The following is a 20,180-nucleotide window of genomic DNA, read 5'->3' as shown; positions in this document are numbered from 1 at the left end:
GTTTAAAGTTCTCCTTGGGGTATGGGAGTACCCCAAGATTTATTATAGATCATTTCAATTTTATTGTGATTATAATATTTTAAAGACCCTCCTTGGGGTATGGGAGTACAATTTTACGTGATTATAATATCTTTATTTTTGTATGCACAGTTGTATATATTTTATAATCTAATAATAAATCAAACTTTCTTTGTTGTTAAAGTTATGATTCTTCCTAGATTTATTATAGATCATTTCAATTTTATTGTGATTATAATATTTTTGTGTGGACTGTTTGTTGTATGTTCTTATCAACCTTTTTTTGTTGTTAAAACTTTTGTTTATTTCAAAATCAATAAAGGAAATGATTGACATTTTGACGACAAATTGATGTATGAAGATATTATATTTCAGATTAGTGTCTCGTGGCATTACTTACAAATATTTAAATCTCATATTTTTTGATCAATAAAACAAACACAAGCATTGTACTGCATTGAAAATTATCGGAAAACTGTGATTCCATTGTTTTAGAGGCTTCAGTTGTCGCTGATAGGACTTTAGCTTGTTGTAGCTTGTTGCGGGAGGACGTAGGTTGACCAGTTGCCGTACGTTGTTGTCTGTGTTGTCGTATGTTGTCATAGATGTCGTTGAAGGTTGTCGTAGGTGTGGTCATAGGTGAACATCCTAGTTCCGAAGGTTATGGTCGCCGGTTGTTGGTAGCTTGCCGCAGCTTGACGTCAACTAGGTGGAATGTTGGTGTAGCTTGTCATAGACATTGTCGTAAGGGAGGTCCAGTCTCGACCTGCTACGATTATGACAGTCACCGGCAGTCGCTAAAAATCGCCTAAGCGGGACAGGCCTATAAGTAAAGAAAATAAGGTTGAAGGGAGGTATAGATTAATCTTGGATGGGGGCAAGGAAGGAAGTGTAGTTACATGTATTGCATTTCCTCATAGTTGCAGGGGAAATTGCAAGGAGAGGAGGAGGGATGGCAACAGAGAGAAGAGTAAACCAGGGATTGACTGAGAGAGTGCACAAAGCAGAAAGGGGTGGGGAGGTGTGGCTGGTGAAAGGATCGCAGGAATAAATGTTGAAGAATGATGTGCTGCATACAGAGGCAAAGGTAAAAACTAAATTCTACCCTTGTTTTATCTAGGTGGGGTGAGGGCAGAAGTATGGGACACAGAGGAGATGCCAATAAAGGCCATTCAACCACAGCGGGGGATGGGGATTAAAGCTGCATTTCTTGAAAAAGTAATACAAATGTCCTGGAGTGGAAAGCTTATCTCGAAAACAGATGCGGAGGAGACTGGGAAACTGATAGAATTGGTAGACGCCTTTACTAGAGACAGGTTGGGAGGAGGTGTCGTCTGGGTAGCCAGTGGTTTTGTAGTAGATATCAGTGGATAGCTTGTCTCCTGAGATGGAAATGGGGAGGTCAAGAAAGAGGAGAGAGGTGTCAGAAATGGCCCGTGCAGGCTGGAAGATAGTGGTGATGTTGGTGAAATTGATGAGTTCTACATGAACGAAGGAGGCAGCACCAATGCAGTGAAGAAATAATTGGGAAATAATGCCAGTCAGCTTGGAATAAAGTGCTCCACTTAGTTCTGGCCCACGCGAGTGCCCTTGAATACACCTATAATTAGTAGGCAGTGGGAGAAATCAAAAGGGAAATTGTTAAAGGTGAGAATAAGTTCCAACAGGCAAAAGAGAATGTCAGTAGAGGAAAATTAGTTGGGTCTACATTTTAGAAAAGAAGAGGGGTTCAAGGGGGTAGAAGTGTGTAGAGATAGGACATCCATGGTAAAAGTGAGGCTGTGTAGGCCAGGGAACTGTTTTTAAAATGGTGGCGAGGATGCGGTCTTAGTCATACAGCACAGAAACAGGCCTTATGACCCACTCATCCAAGCAGGCCAAGATGCTGCATATAAGCTAGAATCATTTGCCTGTGCCTTGTCAAAGTCCCTCGATACCTTTCCTTTTCATGTATCTATCTAAATGTCTTTTAATATATTGGTATTACACCTGCCATAACTGCCTCATCTGGCAGATTGTTCCATATACCCACCACCCTCGCAGTCAAAGCTGCTTGTCATGTTCCTATTAAAACTTTCCCCTCTCACTTAAAGCTGTGTTCTCTCATCCTTCATTCCCCCGCCCTGTGAAAGTCTGTGTGCATTCACCCTATCTATTCCCCTCGTTAATTTATATACCTCTATATGATCACCTCTCAGTATCCTGCACTCCAAGAAATAAAGTCCTAGAATGTTCAACCTCTTCCTATATCTCATGATCCCAAATTCTGACATCCTCATAAATCTTCTCCATAGTCTTTTCAGCTTAATGGCATAGTTCATATAGCAAGGTGATCAAAACTGAACATAATACTCTCTGCGGGCTCACCCACGTCTCATATAACTATGACATAATGTCCCAACTTCCATACTTAATTTGTTGACTGATGATAGCCAGCATGCGAAATACTTTCTTTGCCACTCTATCTACCTATGACGCCACTTTCAGGGGACTATTTACCTGTACTCCTTGATCCCTCTGCCCTACAACACTCCACAGGGCTCTACCGTCCACGGTGAAGGTCCTTGTGTGGTTTAACTTCCCAAAAGGCAACACCTCACGCCGATCAGAATTAAACTGCAATTGCCATTCCTTGGCACACTTATCCAACTGATCAGGATCTCTGGTCATTCTTGATAACCACCTATGTTACCATCTATTTATCATAGATTTATCATATGTGGTACCATGTCTATGATACCACCTATTTTAGTATCATCTGCAAACTTACTAAACATGCTTTGTGCATTCTCATCCAAAATATTGATGTAGATGACATACAGTATTGGGCCCAGTACCGATTTCTGAAGCATACCACTAGTCAAAGGCCTCCAATTTGAAAAAGAACCTTCCGCCACCACCCTACGTTTTCTGCCATATCTAAGTTTTCCACCACCTTCTGCCATTCCGCCTCCCTTGGCTCTGTCCAGGGACCCCGACAGTCCTTTCAGGTTAGGCAGAGGTTCTCTTGCACCTCCTCCAACTTCATCTACTGTATCCGTTGTTCAAGATGTGGACTCTTATACATTGGCAAGACCAAACACAGACTGGGTTTCACGGAACACCTTCGCTCAACCCGCCTGAACCTACCTGATCTCCCAGACCTTTCAGTCCTCAGTCTCCTCCATTGTCAGAGTGAGGCTAAACGCAAATTGGAGGAATAGCATCTCATATTTTGCTTGGGCAGCTTACAGCCCAGTGGTATGAATATTGATTTATCTCACTTCAGGTAGCCCCGGCATTCCCTCTTTCTCTATCCCACCTCTAGTTTAAATTCCATTTGGAATATTTTGGAGGACCAAGAAACCAAGAACCCCACCCAAGTCACACTAGCTTCTCATTTTCACACTACAACAGTTTATAATGGCCTGTTTCCTTTATCATCGTTACTTTTTTGCATATCTTGCATTCATTGTTCTTAGCCTCTCCACATCACCGTCTATTTCTCTCGTTTCCCTTATCCCGAACCAGTCTGACGAAGGGTCACAAGTGCGCATGACAACTAATAATTTTATCCTCCCACTCTTCCCCCCTTCCCCCTGAGGGCTCCGGTCGCACAGTCTGTGGACTTATCATCACGCAGCTGGCTGACTTCGGAGGCTGTGATGGTGTTGTGGCTGCGACTCGACTTCAGTGGCTTCGGCTGTGGGCCCTGTGGAGGGTATAACGTGGATGAATGAGGGACCATGCCTGCACGCCAGGAAGCCCATGCTTGCCGTCCGGGGCCCTTAATGATCGTCCGATACCCGTTTAAATCTTTCAAAAGCTACATCGTGATAAATAACACTAAATAAAATGGAAGCAAATAAAGGCAAACAGAAGAACTAACCTTGGAGGAGAGAGAGAGAGAGAGAGGGAAAAATGAGAGAGAGCGAGAGAAAACAACACACATAAACTTTTCACAAGCTAACAAAAACATACATAAAGAAACTTTTGGTAAACTAACAAAAATAAACATACTTAAATTTTTTAATTTCATATATCCCTAAATGATGGGTAAAAATTACTAAATAACGAGGGTGAATGAGGGACTGTACCTGCATGCAAGGAAGCCCGTGGTCGCAGTCCTGAGCCCTTAATGACCGTCCGATACTCGTTTAACTCTTTCCCATGACTCCACCAATACGCCCAAAGTTCAAATGGCAATTGTACCCGCATCAGACAGTTTTAAGAAATTCTCCCGTGCATTTTATTCATAAGAACGCGGCATCAGTAATACTTGAAGGTCAAAACACAATTATTTTTACAGGGGAATGCATATCGATGTATTGGTGACACATTGTATAACATATACGATGTTAACTACTGGCAGTTAACAAGCACTGACAGTGGCAGTTAACAAATCGTCTTCGTCTCAGAGGAATCAAGTGATAATTGACTCCAATCGTTCTGCAGTACTCATTAAACCCGAGAGCTTTTTAAAAATGTAAAATTCCAAGGCGGTTTTGCTGCTACAAGTTTCTCAAAACAAGAGGGGAATTGTCCCCCACCTCTCAAAACATGGGGGTGGGGGGAGACAGCCCCCCCCCGGATTTCTGCCCATTCCAGAGAAGACACCCAGCAACTGGTGATGTCCATGAATTACATACTTCAAGCATTCATTGCATGCAAATGATATGCAACAAAATACTAAACATGACTACTTTCATTAACATTACATTGCTACGTCCCAAACATTACGGTGCCCTGAAATGGGGGGAACTATGTATAAACACAGCTGTAATTTCTACATGGTGAAACCAAAATGTATAAAATTGGCATTTATTAAAATCTGACAATGTGCACTTTAACCAACTGTGATTATTTTGCTAATACAAATCTCAAATTGTGAAGTACTGGGGCAAATAAATAAATGATGGGTCTTTGTCCCAAACATTATGGCGGGCACTGTAGACCACATGAAGCCAGAGATTAGTTTAATTTGTCATGAGGGTCGGCACCTACATTGTGGGCTGAACGGCCTGTTCCTATGTTGTACAGTTCTGTGTTCCATATTCTTGCGATTTGGGGGCAGATCAGGTACTAAGCTCGACTGAGGTGATGAGACAGCAAGATTTGGGTGGGCTGTTACGACATGGTGCGTCCGCTGTTGGTTCCTACAATATCTGTACTCATTGTCAAATCCCGAGACCTCGCATCCAACTGCCGAACAGTGGCCCCGGCCATTCTAACACAAGCAGCCTCTCCACACCGAGCCGTGGAGGATTCGTCGACGGAGGGGGGGTACACGGCAGCGTGCAGGTGCGCAGGCCAAAGCAGCTCCTCTTGCTGCAGTGAGTGGGGGGCTTCGAGTGTTCGGACTGGCAGACCAGGAGCACCGCAACAGATGGGTGCTCTGGGGGTGGAGTACCGGTGTACTTCCCAATTACGCTGTTGTAATTTCTATGAAATTCCGCGCCAGCCACTAAGGCGCCGTATTTCCCCCCAAGCACATGCTCTGCACAAAACCCGGGAAATCAAATCTCGCACCTTTGTGAAGAAGGGCCCCGACCCGAAACGTCTTCTGTGCCCATTTCCCCCCACTTCCCTGGGTTCCTCCATCATTTTGATTTTGTATAAAACCTTTCTGGTCTTCAGCACGTGCGGTGTCCGCTTACTTTGCCACTCTGCTTTATATCCATAAAATGTGAATGCCTCTTATAGCCAGCTGGATCGATAAGTAACATGCTTTATTAAATTGATTACAAAGCTATTATGAATGTGACTGGATAGAGTGAATGTGAAGAGGATGATTCCACTAGTGGGAGAGTCGAGGACCAGAGGGCACAGCCTCAGAATAAAAGGACGTACCTTGGACTTGATGGGCCGAATGGCCTAGTTCTGCATCTATAACGTGGCTGGATGTAAAATGCCACGTTTTCTTGGTGGAGAAAACGTAGAACATTAACTTTGACAATGTGAAAAGGTGAGGGCTGTAGAACTGTAGTTGCTAATTAATACACAAAGGACCAGATTTATTCACTCCTCCCCCCCCCCCCCCCCCCCCCCAATCAGTCTGAAGTAGGGTCTCAACTCGGAACGATGTGTTATATCTTGACTTTCAGGAACCTTTCGACAAGGTCCCACATAAGAGATTGGTATACAAACTTAAAGCACACGGTATTGGGGGTTCAGTATTGATGTGGATAGAGAACTGGCTGGCAGACAGGAAGCAAAGAGTAGGAGTAAACGGGTCATTTTCACAATGGCAGGCAGTGACTAGTGGGGTACCGCAAGGCTCAGTGCTGGGACCCCAGCTATTTACAATATATATTAATGATTTGGACGAGGGAATTGAATGCAACATCTCCAAGTTTGCGGATGACACGAAGCTGGGGGGCAGTGTTAGCTGTGTGGAGGATGCTAGGAGGCTGCAAGGTGACTTGGATAGGCTGGGTGAGTGGGCAAATGCATGACAGATGCAGTATAATGTGGATAAATGTGAGGTTATCCACTTTGGTGGCAAAAACAGGAAAGTAGACTATTATCTGAATGGTGGCCGATTAGGAAAGGGGGAGATGCAACGAGACCTGGGTGTCATGGTACACCAGTCATTAAAAGTAGTCATGCAGGTGCAGCAGGCAGTGAAGAAGGCGAATGGTATGTTAGCATTCATAGCAAAAGGATTTGAGTATAGGAGCAGGGAGGTTCTACTGCAGTTGACAGGGTCTTGGCGAGACCACACCTGGAGTATTACGTACAGTTTTGGTCTCCTAATCTGAGGAAAGACATTCTTGCCATAGAGGCAGTACAGAGAAGGTTCACCAGACTGATTCCTGGGATGTCAGGACTTTCACATGAAGAAAGACTGGATAGACTCAGTTTGTACTCGCTAGAATTTAGAAGACTGCGGGGGGATCTTATAGAAACTTACACAATTCTTAAGGGGTTGGACAGGCTAGATGCAGGAAGATTGTTCCCGATGTTGGGGAAGTCCAGAACAAGGGGTTTATTTATTTATTTATTCATCTATTTAGGACCGAGATGAGGAAAACATTTTTCACACAGAGAGTGGTGAATCTCTGGAATTCTCTGCCACAGAAGGTAGTTGAGGCCAGTTGATTGGCTATATTTAAGAGGCAGTTAGGTGTGGCCCTTGTGGCTAAAGGGATCAGGGGGTATGGAGAGAATGCAGGTACATGATACTGAGTTGGATGATCAGCCATGATCATATTGAATGGCGGTGCAGGCTCGAAGGGTCGAATGGCCTACTCCTGCACCTATTTTCTATGTTTCTATGTCATCTGTCCATGTTCTCCAGAAATGCTGCCGGACCTGCTGGAGTTACTCCAGCACTTTATGTCCTTCTGAGGGTGGTATCGCTCATTTCCACCCCCCGCCCCACTATAACCATATAACAATTTCAGCACGGAAACAGACCTTCTCGACCCTTCTAGTCCGTGCCGAACAGGTATTCTCCCCTAGTCCCATATACCTGCGCTCAGACCATAACTATCATACATGGATAGATCAGTGACCTCAGTCACTTATTCGATGACCATAATGTCAGCAATAAGAATGGAAGGGTTCGCGGAGCATTTTAAGTGTTCATAAATAAACAATTACTCGCATTGTGTTGCAGCTGACTTGGACAAACTGTAGCCGAGTGAAATGAGTGGCGTTATTAAGAACAGATTCCTTTCCGTCGCTGGCAGCTGTCAGAAAAATACTACAATGACACCACTGTCGAACGACTGGGAATTTCCAAGACGTCAGACCTCGCGGCTCGGAAACACAGTGGAGGTTTTTTTTTTCTCTCTCTAAATAGTTGTCTGACCTAACGTGCGAATTCCTCGTCAATCGTTGCCGGGGACTCCGAGGACACGCACAAGGTAGAACACACATTCATTGTTCGCGTCAATCAGTGCTAGGGTCGAACTGTCGTGGACAGCAACGAAGAGGCAATGACTGGAAATTGCAGGTAACTCGAGGCAGTCGGAGTCCGCGTTCTCTGCCTTTTGCACAAGGTTAAGCAGGGTTTTTTTTTTGTATCATGATCGTCGCTTAGACAATTCAGGAAACAGCCGCGGAATGAAAGACTGGTTGATTATTTATTTCAGTGTATGATTATTATTCAATTTGAGCAGATGAACCACCAGCGGGTTGGATCCGATGGTTACTGTCTGCTTAATTTTGATGGTTTAACAATAAACTACTTACTAGTCCTGATAGTTATGTGTATACACATTCGATCTGTCAGTTATATTCTCATGTAAATACTGGTTTACAAGTTGTTCCTATCCAATATTAAGTGTTTAAAATGTTCTGCGGATATAGAGCCCCTTGGCCATGCTTCCGCGGGCTATGGTCAATCAGCGGTCAGAATGGTGTAATCGCAGCGAAAATAAAATCCAATGTAAATACTGGACATTCGAAATGAAGAACAAAGTGGTAAAACGCTTATAGAGATGAATAGCATCGCCGGGACTGCTTGCGCTGCTGGGCACTTCTAGCATCCCCAGCCACTGTAGAAACCGTGCCGTCCGCGTGTGGGGGAAAATGTGAATAATTTGCCAGTAGGTCAACAGATAGCGATGTAATAGCGGAAATTTAAGAGTCGGGAGATTCCCTGTTTCCCCGTCATGGACAATATCGGGTTCAGGAACTCCGAAACGAAAATATAGATGGAATCTAAAGATTGGGTCCTTACACATAACATGACTGCTATGCATGGGTTTCAGTAGGAAACATAACTGAACATGACTAAAAAGGTCAGCGCTGAAGGATGTGTGAATCTGTTGAGAAATGTCATCTCCGTAAGTGGCAAACTCTTTGATCACAATTTGAGATTTGTAATTTGAGATCTCTTCTCTGGTGATGCTCTGCCAGGCCTGTATTGCAGCCATCTTTAGCTTATGCTTGTTTTGGGGTCTAGTCCCCTTCAGTTTTCTCTTCAGCATATAAAAGGCATGCTCAATTGGGTTCAGATCTTCACTCAAGAATTGACAATTTTTTTAGCTTTGAAAAGCTCCTTTGTTGCTTTAGCAGTATGTTTGGGATCATTGTCTTGCTGTGGAATGAACGGACGGCCAATGCGTTTTGAGGCATTTGTTTGAACTTGAGCAGATAGGATGTGTCTATACACTTCAGAATTCATTATGCTACTACCATCAGCAGTTTTTTATCATCAATGAAGATTTGTGAGCCAGTACCTTCAGCAGCCATACATGCCCAGGCCATAACACCCCCACCACCGTGTTTCACAGATGAGGTGGTATGCTTAGGATCTTGGGCAGTTCCTTCTCTCCTCCATACTTTGCTCTTGCCATCAATCTGATATAAGTTAATCTTCGTCTCATCTGTCCACAAGACCTTTTACCAGAACTGTGGTTGCTCTTTTAAGTACTTCTTGGCAAACTGTAACCTGGCCATCCTATTTTTGCGGCTAACCAGTGGTTTGTTTTTGCAGTGTAGCCTCTGGATTTCTGTTCATGAAGTTGTCATTGACAAATCCACACCTGACTCCTGAAGAGTGTTTCTGATCTGTTGGACAGGTGTTTGGGAATTTTTCCTTATATTATAGAGATAATTCTTCTGTCCTCAGCTGTGGAGGTCTTCCTTGGCCTGCCCTTGTGATTAGTAAGCTCACCAGTGCTCTCTTTCTTCTTAATGATGTTCCAAACAGTTGATTTTGGTAAGCCTAAGGTTTGGCTGATGTCTCGAACAGTTTTATCCTTGTTTCTCAGTCTCATAATGTTTTCTTTGATTTTTATTGGCAAAACTTTGGTCGTCATGTTGATAAACACCAATAAAAGTTTCCAAAGATGATGGAAAGACTGGAGGGAAGACTAGGTGCTGAGAGCTCTCTTATACCTGCATTAAGCCGACATTTAAACACACCTGAGCAATTACAAAAACCTGTGAAGCCATGTGTCCCAAACATCATGCTGCCCTGAAATGGGGGGACTATGTATAAACACAGCTGTAATTTCTACATGAAGCCAAAATATATAAAAATGGCCTTTATTAAAATCTGACAATGTGCACCTTAACCACATGTGATTTTTTTCTATTACAAATCTAAAATTGTGAAGTACAGAGGCAAATAAATAAATGAGTGTTTGCCCCAAACATTAAGGAGAGCACTGTAACTAAAAAATACCCAGCAGTTTTAGATTTGCACAGAAATATTAACTTAAAAGATGTCTGTTTTTTACATCTTACAGTGAGGGTTACTACTAGGGGTGTTTTGGGTCTCTAAAGAAGTTGAACATGAATGTAGATGGGTTTGTTGATAAGTTTACAGACAACGTCAACATTTATGGAGTTACAGATAATGAGGAAGGTAGTCAAATGATACAGATTGAGAACAGTTACAGATATGATTGGAGAACTAGTTAAAATCGCAGTTGGAGGTTAATCCGAGCAAGTGTGATATGTTACACTTTGGGAGGTCTACTGCAAGGGGGAAGTATACAATTAATGGCAAGATCCTCAACAGCATTGATGTGCAGACGAATCTTGGGGTTTCAAGTCCATAGCTCCCTGAAAGTGGCAATACAAGTAGATAGTAGTAGAGAAGGCATATGGAATACCGCAAGCCCTAGTCTACTCAACAGCCGAGTTTTGCTCAACAGCTTTGGCTAATATCTGCCACACCAAACGAGATGACACTGTCCTTAATTCTGCAATGCGGGTCATCACAGGGACGCTTAAGTCAACACCTTTGCAGTGGCTCCCTGTCCTCTCTCATATCGCCCCTCCCAGCTTACGCAGAAGGGAGAGGATGTTGAAAGATTGGTGCACCATCGAGGCTAACCCTGACCTTCCATCCATGTTGACTTGAACAATCTGCCCAACATGTGCCTGAAGTCCCGCATACCCTCCTTGTCTTCCGTTAAATCCCTGGAAGACATTGACTGCAAGACTGAGTAGCGCAGAGCCAGGAAAGATGCCAACACCAACAACAGAGAGGTCATCACAGTGAAACCACCGGGTTTTGACCTCCATCACAAGCAATGGCTAATCCTAAACAGAATCCGCACCCTCCATGCAAGAACAGCCCATCACCTGTATAAGTGAGGGATGACAGACAGCCCTGCTTGCAACTGAGGACATCCAGATTAGACCATCCCACACATCGTGAATGATTGGCCACTGAGGCTTTTCCCTGGGGACATCAAAGCCATCCACCAAGTAACTGATGCTGTCCCGGCCTGGATGTCTACCCTTGATCTACAATTTTAGGCTGTGCACACCATATGCAAGATGAAAATTGAATTCTTGCCTTCATTGATCAAGGCATTGAGTAAGAGAGTCGGGAAGTCATGGTGTAGCTTTATAGGACTGTGGTTAGGTCTTTTTTGGAGTATTGGGTGCAGTTTTGGTTGCCCCATTATAGAAATGATGTGGAGGAATTGGAGAGGGTGCAGTAAAGATTACTAGAATAATACAAGAAGTAAAAGGTATTACCTACAAGGAGAGGTTAGACATGTTTGCCTTGTTTTCTCTGGAACGTAGAAGCTTGAGGAGAAACCAAATTGAAATATATAAGATTGTGAGGCATAAATAGGGTAGACCTAGGGTTCTGAGAGGTGGCTTTAGAGATTGTGGAGGCATTGATAGTGATATTTCAGGAATCACTAGTCAGGTGTGGTCCCAGATGATTGGAAAATTGCCAATATTATCCCGCTGCACAAAAAGGGAGCAAGGCAGAATAGTGGGAACTATATAGGCAGGTTAGTTTGACTTTGGTGGTTGGTAAAATTTTAGAGTCCATTATAAAGGATGAGGTTACGGAGTACTTGGAAGTTCACGATAAAATAGGCCAAAGTCAGCATGGCTTTGTGAAAGGGAGGTCTTGCTTGACATATTTGCTGGAATTCTTTGAAGAAATAAATAACAGAACAAAGGACAGTCAGTAGATATTGTTTACTTAGATATTCAGAAAGCCTTTGCAAAGGTGCCACACGTAAGGGTGCTCATGAAGATAACAGCACACGGTATCAAAGGGACTCGGCAGAGGACTTGGACAGGTTGGAAGAGTGGGCAGATAAGTGGTAGATGGAGTATAGTGCAGCAAAGCGTGGAGTCATGCATTTTGGTAGTAGGAATAAAAGCATGGACTATTTTCTAAATGGGGTGAAAATCCAGAAAAGGGACTTGGGAGTGATGGTGCAGGATTCCCAAAAAGTTAATCTGCAAGTCGAATCGGTAGTAAAGAAAGCAAACTCAATGCCAGCATTTATTTCAAGAGGGCTTATATACAAAAACAGGGATGTAACGTTGAGGCTCCATAAGGCACTGGTAAGGCCACATTTGGAATATTGTGAGTAATTCTGGGCACCATATCTGAGGAAGGATGTGCTGGCTCTTGAAAGGATCCAGAGGAGGTTTACAAGAATGATCCCAGGAATGAGTAGGTTAAAGTATGATGAACATTTGTCGGCACTGGGTCTGTACTCGCTGGAGTTTAGAAGAATGAGGGGAGACCTCATTGAAACATACAGAGTAGTGAAAGGTTTAGATAAAATAGATGCGGAGAGGGTGTTTTCATTAGTGGGAGTCTAAGACTAGAGGTCATCGCTTCAGAATTAAAGGACGTTCTTTTAGTAAGGAGATGAGGGAGAAATTATTTTTGTCAGATAGTGGTGAATCTATGTTCTTTGCCACAGATGGCTGTCGAGGCCAGGCCAGTGGATATTTTGAAGGCAGAGATAGATAGGTTCTTGATTAGTACAGGTGTCAGAGATTATTTGGGGGGGAAGGCAGGAAAATGGGGTTAGGAGGGACAGATAGATCAGCCATGATTGAAAGGCGCAGTAGATTTGATAAGGCAAATAGCCTAATTCTACTATTTCTTATGACATTTATTGCAGGGTGGAAATATCAAGGACTAGAGGGCATAGGTTTAAGGTGAGAATGGTAAAGATTTAAAAGAATTGTGCGGGGCACATTTTTGTTTTACACAGAGAATGGTAGGTGCCTGGGACACTCTGCAAGGGATGGTGGTGGAGGCAGATACGATAGTGGCATTTAAGAGACTTTTAGATAGGCACATGGATATGCTGGGAATGAAGGGATATGGATCATGTGCCGGGGAAATTATGTGTGGCGCCAACATTACGGGCTGAAGAGCCTGTACCTGTGCTGTACTTATTCTATGTTTTCTCTGGAGCTTCCGACGTATAGGGATGACCTGACAGTAGAACAAAAATAATGAGAGGCATAGACTACATGGACAATCAAAACTTTTTTTCTGAGGGCAGACTAGAGGGCAAAACTTAAGGTCAGGGGGATTAGTTTAAAGGGGATGCAGGAGTAAGTTTTATTTTACACAGAGAATGGTGCCTGGAATGTGCTGACATGAGTGGTGGTGAAAGCAAATATTTTAGTGGCATTTAATAGGCTTTTAGATAGGCAAAAAGATAGGCAGGGAATGGAGCGATATGGATCACGTGCAGGCAGAGGAGATTAGTTTAACTTTGCATTATGTTTGGTCTAGTCATTGTGAGCCGAAGGGCCCGTTCCTGCGCTGTACTGTTCTATTTTCTACGTTCTAGGGATACAGAGTGAGAGGCAATGATACCTAGAAATTCTAGTACTTCTTCACGAATGAAAGTGTCACGAGTAAAATACCATTAACTACACCCATATCCTACAGGCCTCGGGTAGAAATAACCAGACAGTGCACATTTTTGGCATGGAATATGGGCCATTATGGAGGGCAGATCAGATAACATAATCTCTGGGCCAATTAAGCATATGTCATGGTTGGTGGGATGTGTGTAACATGGGCAAGAGATCCCAGCAAGCTGGTTGCTGGTAGGCATGTGGGAAAAACACCCAGCAATTTGGATGGAAGTTGGGGAGGGGGATATTAGCTATTTCAATGGAGATGTGCTGTGTGAAAGGTATGTATTGCAGGATGGCTAGGTGATGAGTAGATTCAGCATTTGGGCTCTGTAAATAGAGCATTGAGAGGGTAGGAGGAGTGTGCTGGAGATAATAGTGTCTGAAGGTCAAAGCCATTCAGCTACCTTGAAGCAATCGCAGTCAATCTCATTACCCTGAGAGTATCCAACAGTAGTCCCGCCAGGACAACAAGGCCCAAGTTCTTTTGCAATGTGCCCATTGGCGTCTCCAATGTGTTGGAGTGTTGCAAAATGGCCAGGCCATCAGTATTATATTTCTCTTTGGGGTAAAAAGTTTGTTTTCAGTTGTATAATTAATGAGCTGTGAGAGGTTGAGCAGGCTAGGACTTTATTCCTTGCAACACAGGAGGATGAGGGGTGGTCTTATAGAGGTGTACAAAATAATGAGAGAAATAGAAAGGGCAAATGCCCAGAGACTCTTACCCAGAGTAGGGGTATTGAGAACCAGAGGAGATAGATTTACGGTGAGAGGGGGAAGATGTAATAAGAACCAGAGGGCCAACTTTTTTTTTTACACAAAGGATTGGATGTGCATGGAATGAGCTAACAGAGGAAGTAGTTGAGGTAATTACCATCACAGCGTTTAAGAAACATTTAAGGGTCGACATTTAAGATATGTGGGTTCCTATGTAGGTTAGTCTGAAAACTACAAGCTGCAAACACAAGATCATGAGTATGCATACAATAAATAATTTAGGAGAAACTTATATGGAATATCAAAATCAATACAAAAATGTCTTCCTCAATACTTGGAGAAACAGGATGATTAGAAGCAAGGAGATGCTATTACTATAGATGATGTATATTGATGTATTCAAGAGAGAGTTAGATATAACTTAGGAATCAATGGATATGGGGAGAAAGCAGGAATGGGGTACTGATTTTGGATGATCAGCCATAATCATATTGAATGACAGCGCTGGCTCGAAGGGCCGAATGGCCTACTGCTGCACCTATTTTCTATGTTTCTATAGATAATAATAAAGAAATGGCAGATATTAGGAATTAATATTTGTTTTGGAGAAGGAGCATGACATGCCAAACACGTAAGGAAACTAAAGTTACACAAGCCCAGGAACTTAGCGAAGACTAAATATCAGCAAAGAAGAAATTAATAGTACTAAAGAGTGATAAACGACAATGATGGTTCCTATATCAGAATTGTAAAGAAAGTAATTGAAAGCATAAAAGAATTGTAGTGAACGAATTGTAAACTACACATTTGGTTCCTATTGAGTCAAACGTCCTCAAACATTGGAACCAAACGATCAATTTTTCCAATCGGTTCAGTACAACTTCGGAATTTAAAATTATGAAGATCGTCATGGAGATAGATAGATTGAGCACTTGAAAGACAGACCAAAAGAGCCCTTTATCTAAGTTTGCGCAATTACAGAGACCATGCAAATGATAGAATAACTCAACACCTGGTGGAGAGATAACCACCGTGGACTTATGCCAGGTTAAGTAAAAATGTTTGTTTGGTCTGGTGAACCTGAATATGTTAATAGACAACTAAAGTGCTATTTATGTGATAGATAACTCAACACCTGGTGGAGAGATAACCACCGTGGACTTATGCCAGGTTAAGTAAAAATGTTTGTTTGGTCTGGTGAACCTGAATATGTTAATAGACAACTAAAGTGCTATTTATGTGAATTTCCAGGGGTCATTTGAAACATATTATGTAAGAAACTGTTGGCTACAGTAAAAACTTATGGAATTGAAATCAAATTATTGACCAGTTACTGATTGAGCAGCAAATGACACAGCAGAGATAATGGGCAGACCCTCAAATTAGCAGGATGTAATCAGAGAGGCACAATTATTAGAAATGTCAGCTGAATTTTAGAAAGCCACCCCATCATGTCTGCTGTTTGACTTAAAGATATGCAACAAATGGTATAATTAAAAAATAAATTGGATAGGCATATGGATGAGAAGGGAATGGAGGGTTATGGCATGAGTGCAGGCAGGTGGGACTAAGGGAAAAAAAGTTGTTCGGCACAGACTTGTAGGGCCGAGATGGCCTGTTTCCGTGCTGTAATTGTTATATGGTTATATGGTTAACTGTAAAATAAATAAAGAGACGTATCTAGAACACTTACAACACAAAATAGTATCAATGCAATACAATGTCTGGAAGTTTTAGCAATAATAATAGAAAATTACAGCTACTTGTATATCCATTAATAAAATCTCAAGGACATATACAGAAATATTGAAAAAAGGCAAAATAAATGAATACAGATAACGTGGGAAATATTTAGTAGGTCAGGCAAGAACTTTGGAGAGAAAAAAAAGTATCCATGTTTCAAAATCAATAACCTTTCATCAACGTGGTTAAGAATCCTGGGCTATAGACCAACAACACTAAAATCCGGTAATACGACATTCTGGCAAGTCCACACCCAGAGTACTGTGAGTAGTTTTGTTCACTGCATTTGCAAGGATGATTTAACATTGGAGCATGAAATCTATCTGAACTCCAAGAGCTAAATTACAAGGAAATATCACATAAATTACGTAGAACCTGCTTTCAAAGCTCAACAGGCTTGACAGCAGCTGTGGAAAGAGAATCGGAGCAACTGTTTCCGGTGGTCTCAAAAATAACTTGGATGGAGCATCTTTGTCATCATGCATGAATTGTAATGAAGGGCCCGTTTCCATACTGTATCATTTCATGACTCTATGACTTTGTCAGAACTGAGTATGATGAAACAATTTTTGCCATGGGTATGGATTCTTAGGTTCCCGTGTGTAGTGATGGTTAGTACCAACACTGACCTCAATCATTTGATTCGGGTGTAGTGCCAGAAGACTGGAGGATTTCAATTGAAATAGCCCTGTTGAAAAACTGGAGCGAGGTGAAAAAAAATGGAGAGAGATAAATCACAAATCCACAGGCCAAATAATCTAATATAAGAGGTAGGAAATTACTACAGACTTTCAGCAAAGTCAACATAATTCTAACTTGAACAAGTTTGAGCCAATAAAGGAGAAGTAAATAATATCTGACTAAACTGATTGAAGGACTTTGGTGAAAAAAGAGTACAGTTTATAGATGTTGTTTTTATGGATTTGATTAATTCAGAAGGTAAATGGAAATATAGGTATTGAGGTTAATATAAAGTGAGAGAATTATTTCATCCAAAGAGTCGAAATGGTGTATCATTCAATAGATAAATCAATTATCAGGATTATTGCTTTACTCAAGTAACTTCTCAAGTCAGGCAGTCTCTTTGGAGAACATGGAAAGGAGACTTTTTGGGTCAGGACCCTTCTTCACACTCAATGTATCTGAAGAAAGGTCCTGCCCTGAAACATCATTTATTCATGTTCTCCCAAAATGAGAAATGTTCAGCCTGACATGCTGAATTATTGAGTGCAGCTGTCAGCAGTTAGTGAAGGGAAGTCAGAACTCAGAATTGGAGAGATGCTACTTGAAGGGCAATAAGACTATAAGAGGTAATGGATATAGGATAGACGAAGCAAATTGAGTGATTTAATCCAAAGGATGAGAATTTTATTCAAATGCTGGTGGACTGGAATCCAATGTAGATCAGAGAATACAAAGGGAAATATGAGTGGGAGATGGTGAGAGTTGGAACATGAGCTGCTGAGTTTAGAAAGGGAGAGGGGAGTCTGAACTGGAGAACATTGGAAAGGTTCAGTATAGAAAGTGGAATATGGGTGAGATTTTAGCAACATATAGGCTGAGGTAGAGGTAAAGATAGGGGATGCTATCAATATTCACTGTGACAGAGGACATTGAGTTGGAACTTCAGGGCTAAATAAGCCACAGGTTGTGAACAGAAGGTTTCAGCATGACAGTGACTTGGGACAGGAATAGACATGGCAGGGGTAGGGTGATTGGAGGCAGTGAAAGAACTGGACAATGAAATGAGGAGAATCCTCACTCAGTTGGAATACTTGCAATGTGATGAATTTTGATTTATTCCATTTGATCAATGATGAAATAATGATTAAAAGAAAATAAACGCACATTAGATAAGTGAAATGGGAACAAAAACTGCTGGAAATATACAGCAAGTTAGAACCCTGAAAGAAATGCCTTGGGTCTGTAGATGGACACAAAATGCTGGAGTAACTCAGCAGGACAGGCAACATCTCTGGAGAAAAGGAAAGATGATGTTTCACATCAAGACCCTTCTACTGTCCCGTCGAACCCTGTAGTCTGAAGAAGGATCTCGGCCAGAAACATCACATATTCCTTTTCTCCAGAGATGCTGCCTGACCCACTGAGCTACTCCAGCATTTTGTGTCTTCAGTGTAAACCAGCATCTGCAGTTCTTCGTACAAATCTTGTGTCTGTATCTGTTTTGTGTTAAAATTAGAACTAGCAAAAGACAATAGACAATAGGTGCAGGAGTAGGCCATTCGACCTTCGAGCCAGTACCACCATTCAATGTGATCATGGCTGATCATTCACAATCAGTACCCCTTTCCTGCATTCTCCACAATGGTTGAAGGATACCTCAATGGTTGATATACCCTCCTCCCCTAATACCTTATTTCAACTATTCCAACACACTCCTGACTGATCTCCCTCTCCCTGCTTTTCTTTATATTTATTTTTAAAAAGCTACTGCCCGTGTCATAATATACACCAGAACAGTCTGCGATATCCTCCAATATTTACCATCCATGATAACTCCCTCTTCTCGGGCAATGCCTCACAATCAATTATGACTTGTTTCCACTCCAATTCTGACAGGTGGAAGATACCTGCATATTAATTTTATAATGTTAGATGGGCATCAGCTGGCACAAGGCCTCTACAGAGCAAAGTCTTGGTCCAGTGGCATGGAGACCAGACTTCTACCACATAGTGTATCACACAGCAGTGCACTTCTGACCACGAACAGAGATCGGCGTTGACCATAATGATTCAGATTTAATGCTCAGTTGGCATTCGCATCCCTTCAACCTCCATCAACCCGTCCATTCAGTCCCAACCTATTCTCGTCCAAGGCTGACCCCTGCTCATTTTTAAAAAAAATTTTCTCAGAGATTGGGGTCAATGCTTTCTATTCCAAAGGCTCTAGTCTGAACCGGTGATCGATGTGCGGCGTGGACACGCGTGATCCGAAAGGCCTGTTTCTGGAATTGCCAACCTACATGTTCCAATTCTGACAGGTCAAGTAGATTGGCAAGGAAATGCCCTGCGCCTATCCCATGCAACTGCCCGTTTCACCCTCAGAGTGAAAATAAATATATATCAAATCCCTTTGAGTGATTAAAAGATGCGGCAGTGAAACAGGCCTTTCGGATCACGCGTGTCCACGCCGAACATCGATCACCGGTTCAGACTAGTTCTAGTTATCCTACTTTCTCAACACCTCCATCGCACGATTGGAGCAAATTACAGAGGGCAATTAACCAACAAACCTGCACCGTCACTGGGACGTGGGAGGAAAAGCCCCACCCGACAGAGGGAGGGCGCAGCACTACCAGCGACGCCATCCACCTAATCGTTGCCTTAAAGGCTTAAATAGATTTAAAAATGCTGTAATAACTCAGCGGGTCAGGTTGCATCACTGGATAAGTGACATTCCGGGTCGAGAAACACGCACTCTGGTTATAAATCTTCTTTTGGGGGAGGGAGAGTTAGATGGAGCTCTAGGGGATAGTGGAATCAAGGGATATGGGGAGAAGGCAGGCACGGGTTATTGATAGGGGACGATCAGCCATGATCACAACGAATGGCGGTGCTGGCTCGAAGGGCCGAATGGCCTCTTGCACCTATTTTCTAAGTTTCTATCCCCATCATTATCCATGTCACATAATTTTAAGTATCACCGCTTATTTTTTTTGAGACTCCTTTCTGAATCCTTTTTTTGTTGGGTGGGGTCGAGCACTTGCTCACGTGCCCAAACTTCGCGTTATTCGGAAGCAACCAAAGATCATAGAGCGAAGCAACTATGACTTTATGTTGTGTTTAAGAAGGAACTGCTCTTTATGTTCTTTGTTTGTTCCTTCCCTGCGTCATCGCCAATCGCCCTTCGAGAGGGACAACCTTGTAGTCTTGGCAATGGGACCTGGGACTACTCCTCCCCTTCCCATATCATCATTGCCAGTAATGAAGGTTGTTCTTGCACTTACCGTAATTCCTGCCCCTTCATAGGATCCTCCCCGTCAGACGGGACGAATAGGAGATGAAGGGAGGACATAATAAGACTGCCTCCCGGAAGGCGCCGCAGAAAAACAGTTGTGTCGGAGGGTGGGTTGTGCATTAGCTGCGAACAA

At 42.6% G+C, this 20,180-nt stretch overlaps 1 long non-coding RNA gene across 1 annotated transcript; it reads right to left on the bottom strand.

The window, feature by feature from the left end:
- Window positions 1–370: 370 nt before the first annotated feature.
- Window positions 371–20,173, bottom strand: LOC129702887 (uncharacterized). Its single transcript, XR_008724468.1, has 2 exons — window positions 20,037–20,173; window positions 371–841 (listed from the first exon to the last, which is right to left on the bottom strand). It is a non-coding gene; the product is annotated as an uncharacterized LOC129702887 (long non-coding RNA).
- Between the last annotated feature and the right edge of the window lie 7 nt (window positions 20,174–20,180).

The sequence above is a fragment of the Leucoraja erinacea genome, chromosome 13, assembly GCF_028641065.1.
Source record: "Leucoraja erinacea ecotype New England chromosome 13, Leri_hhj_1, whole genome shotgun sequence".
Lineage (NCBI taxonomy): Eukaryota > Metazoa > Chordata > Chondrichthyes > Rajiformes > Rajidae > Leucoraja > Leucoraja erinaceus.
The sequence above is the reverse complement of the archived record's forward strand: the minus strand, read 5'-3'. Positions and strand labels throughout refer to the sequence as shown.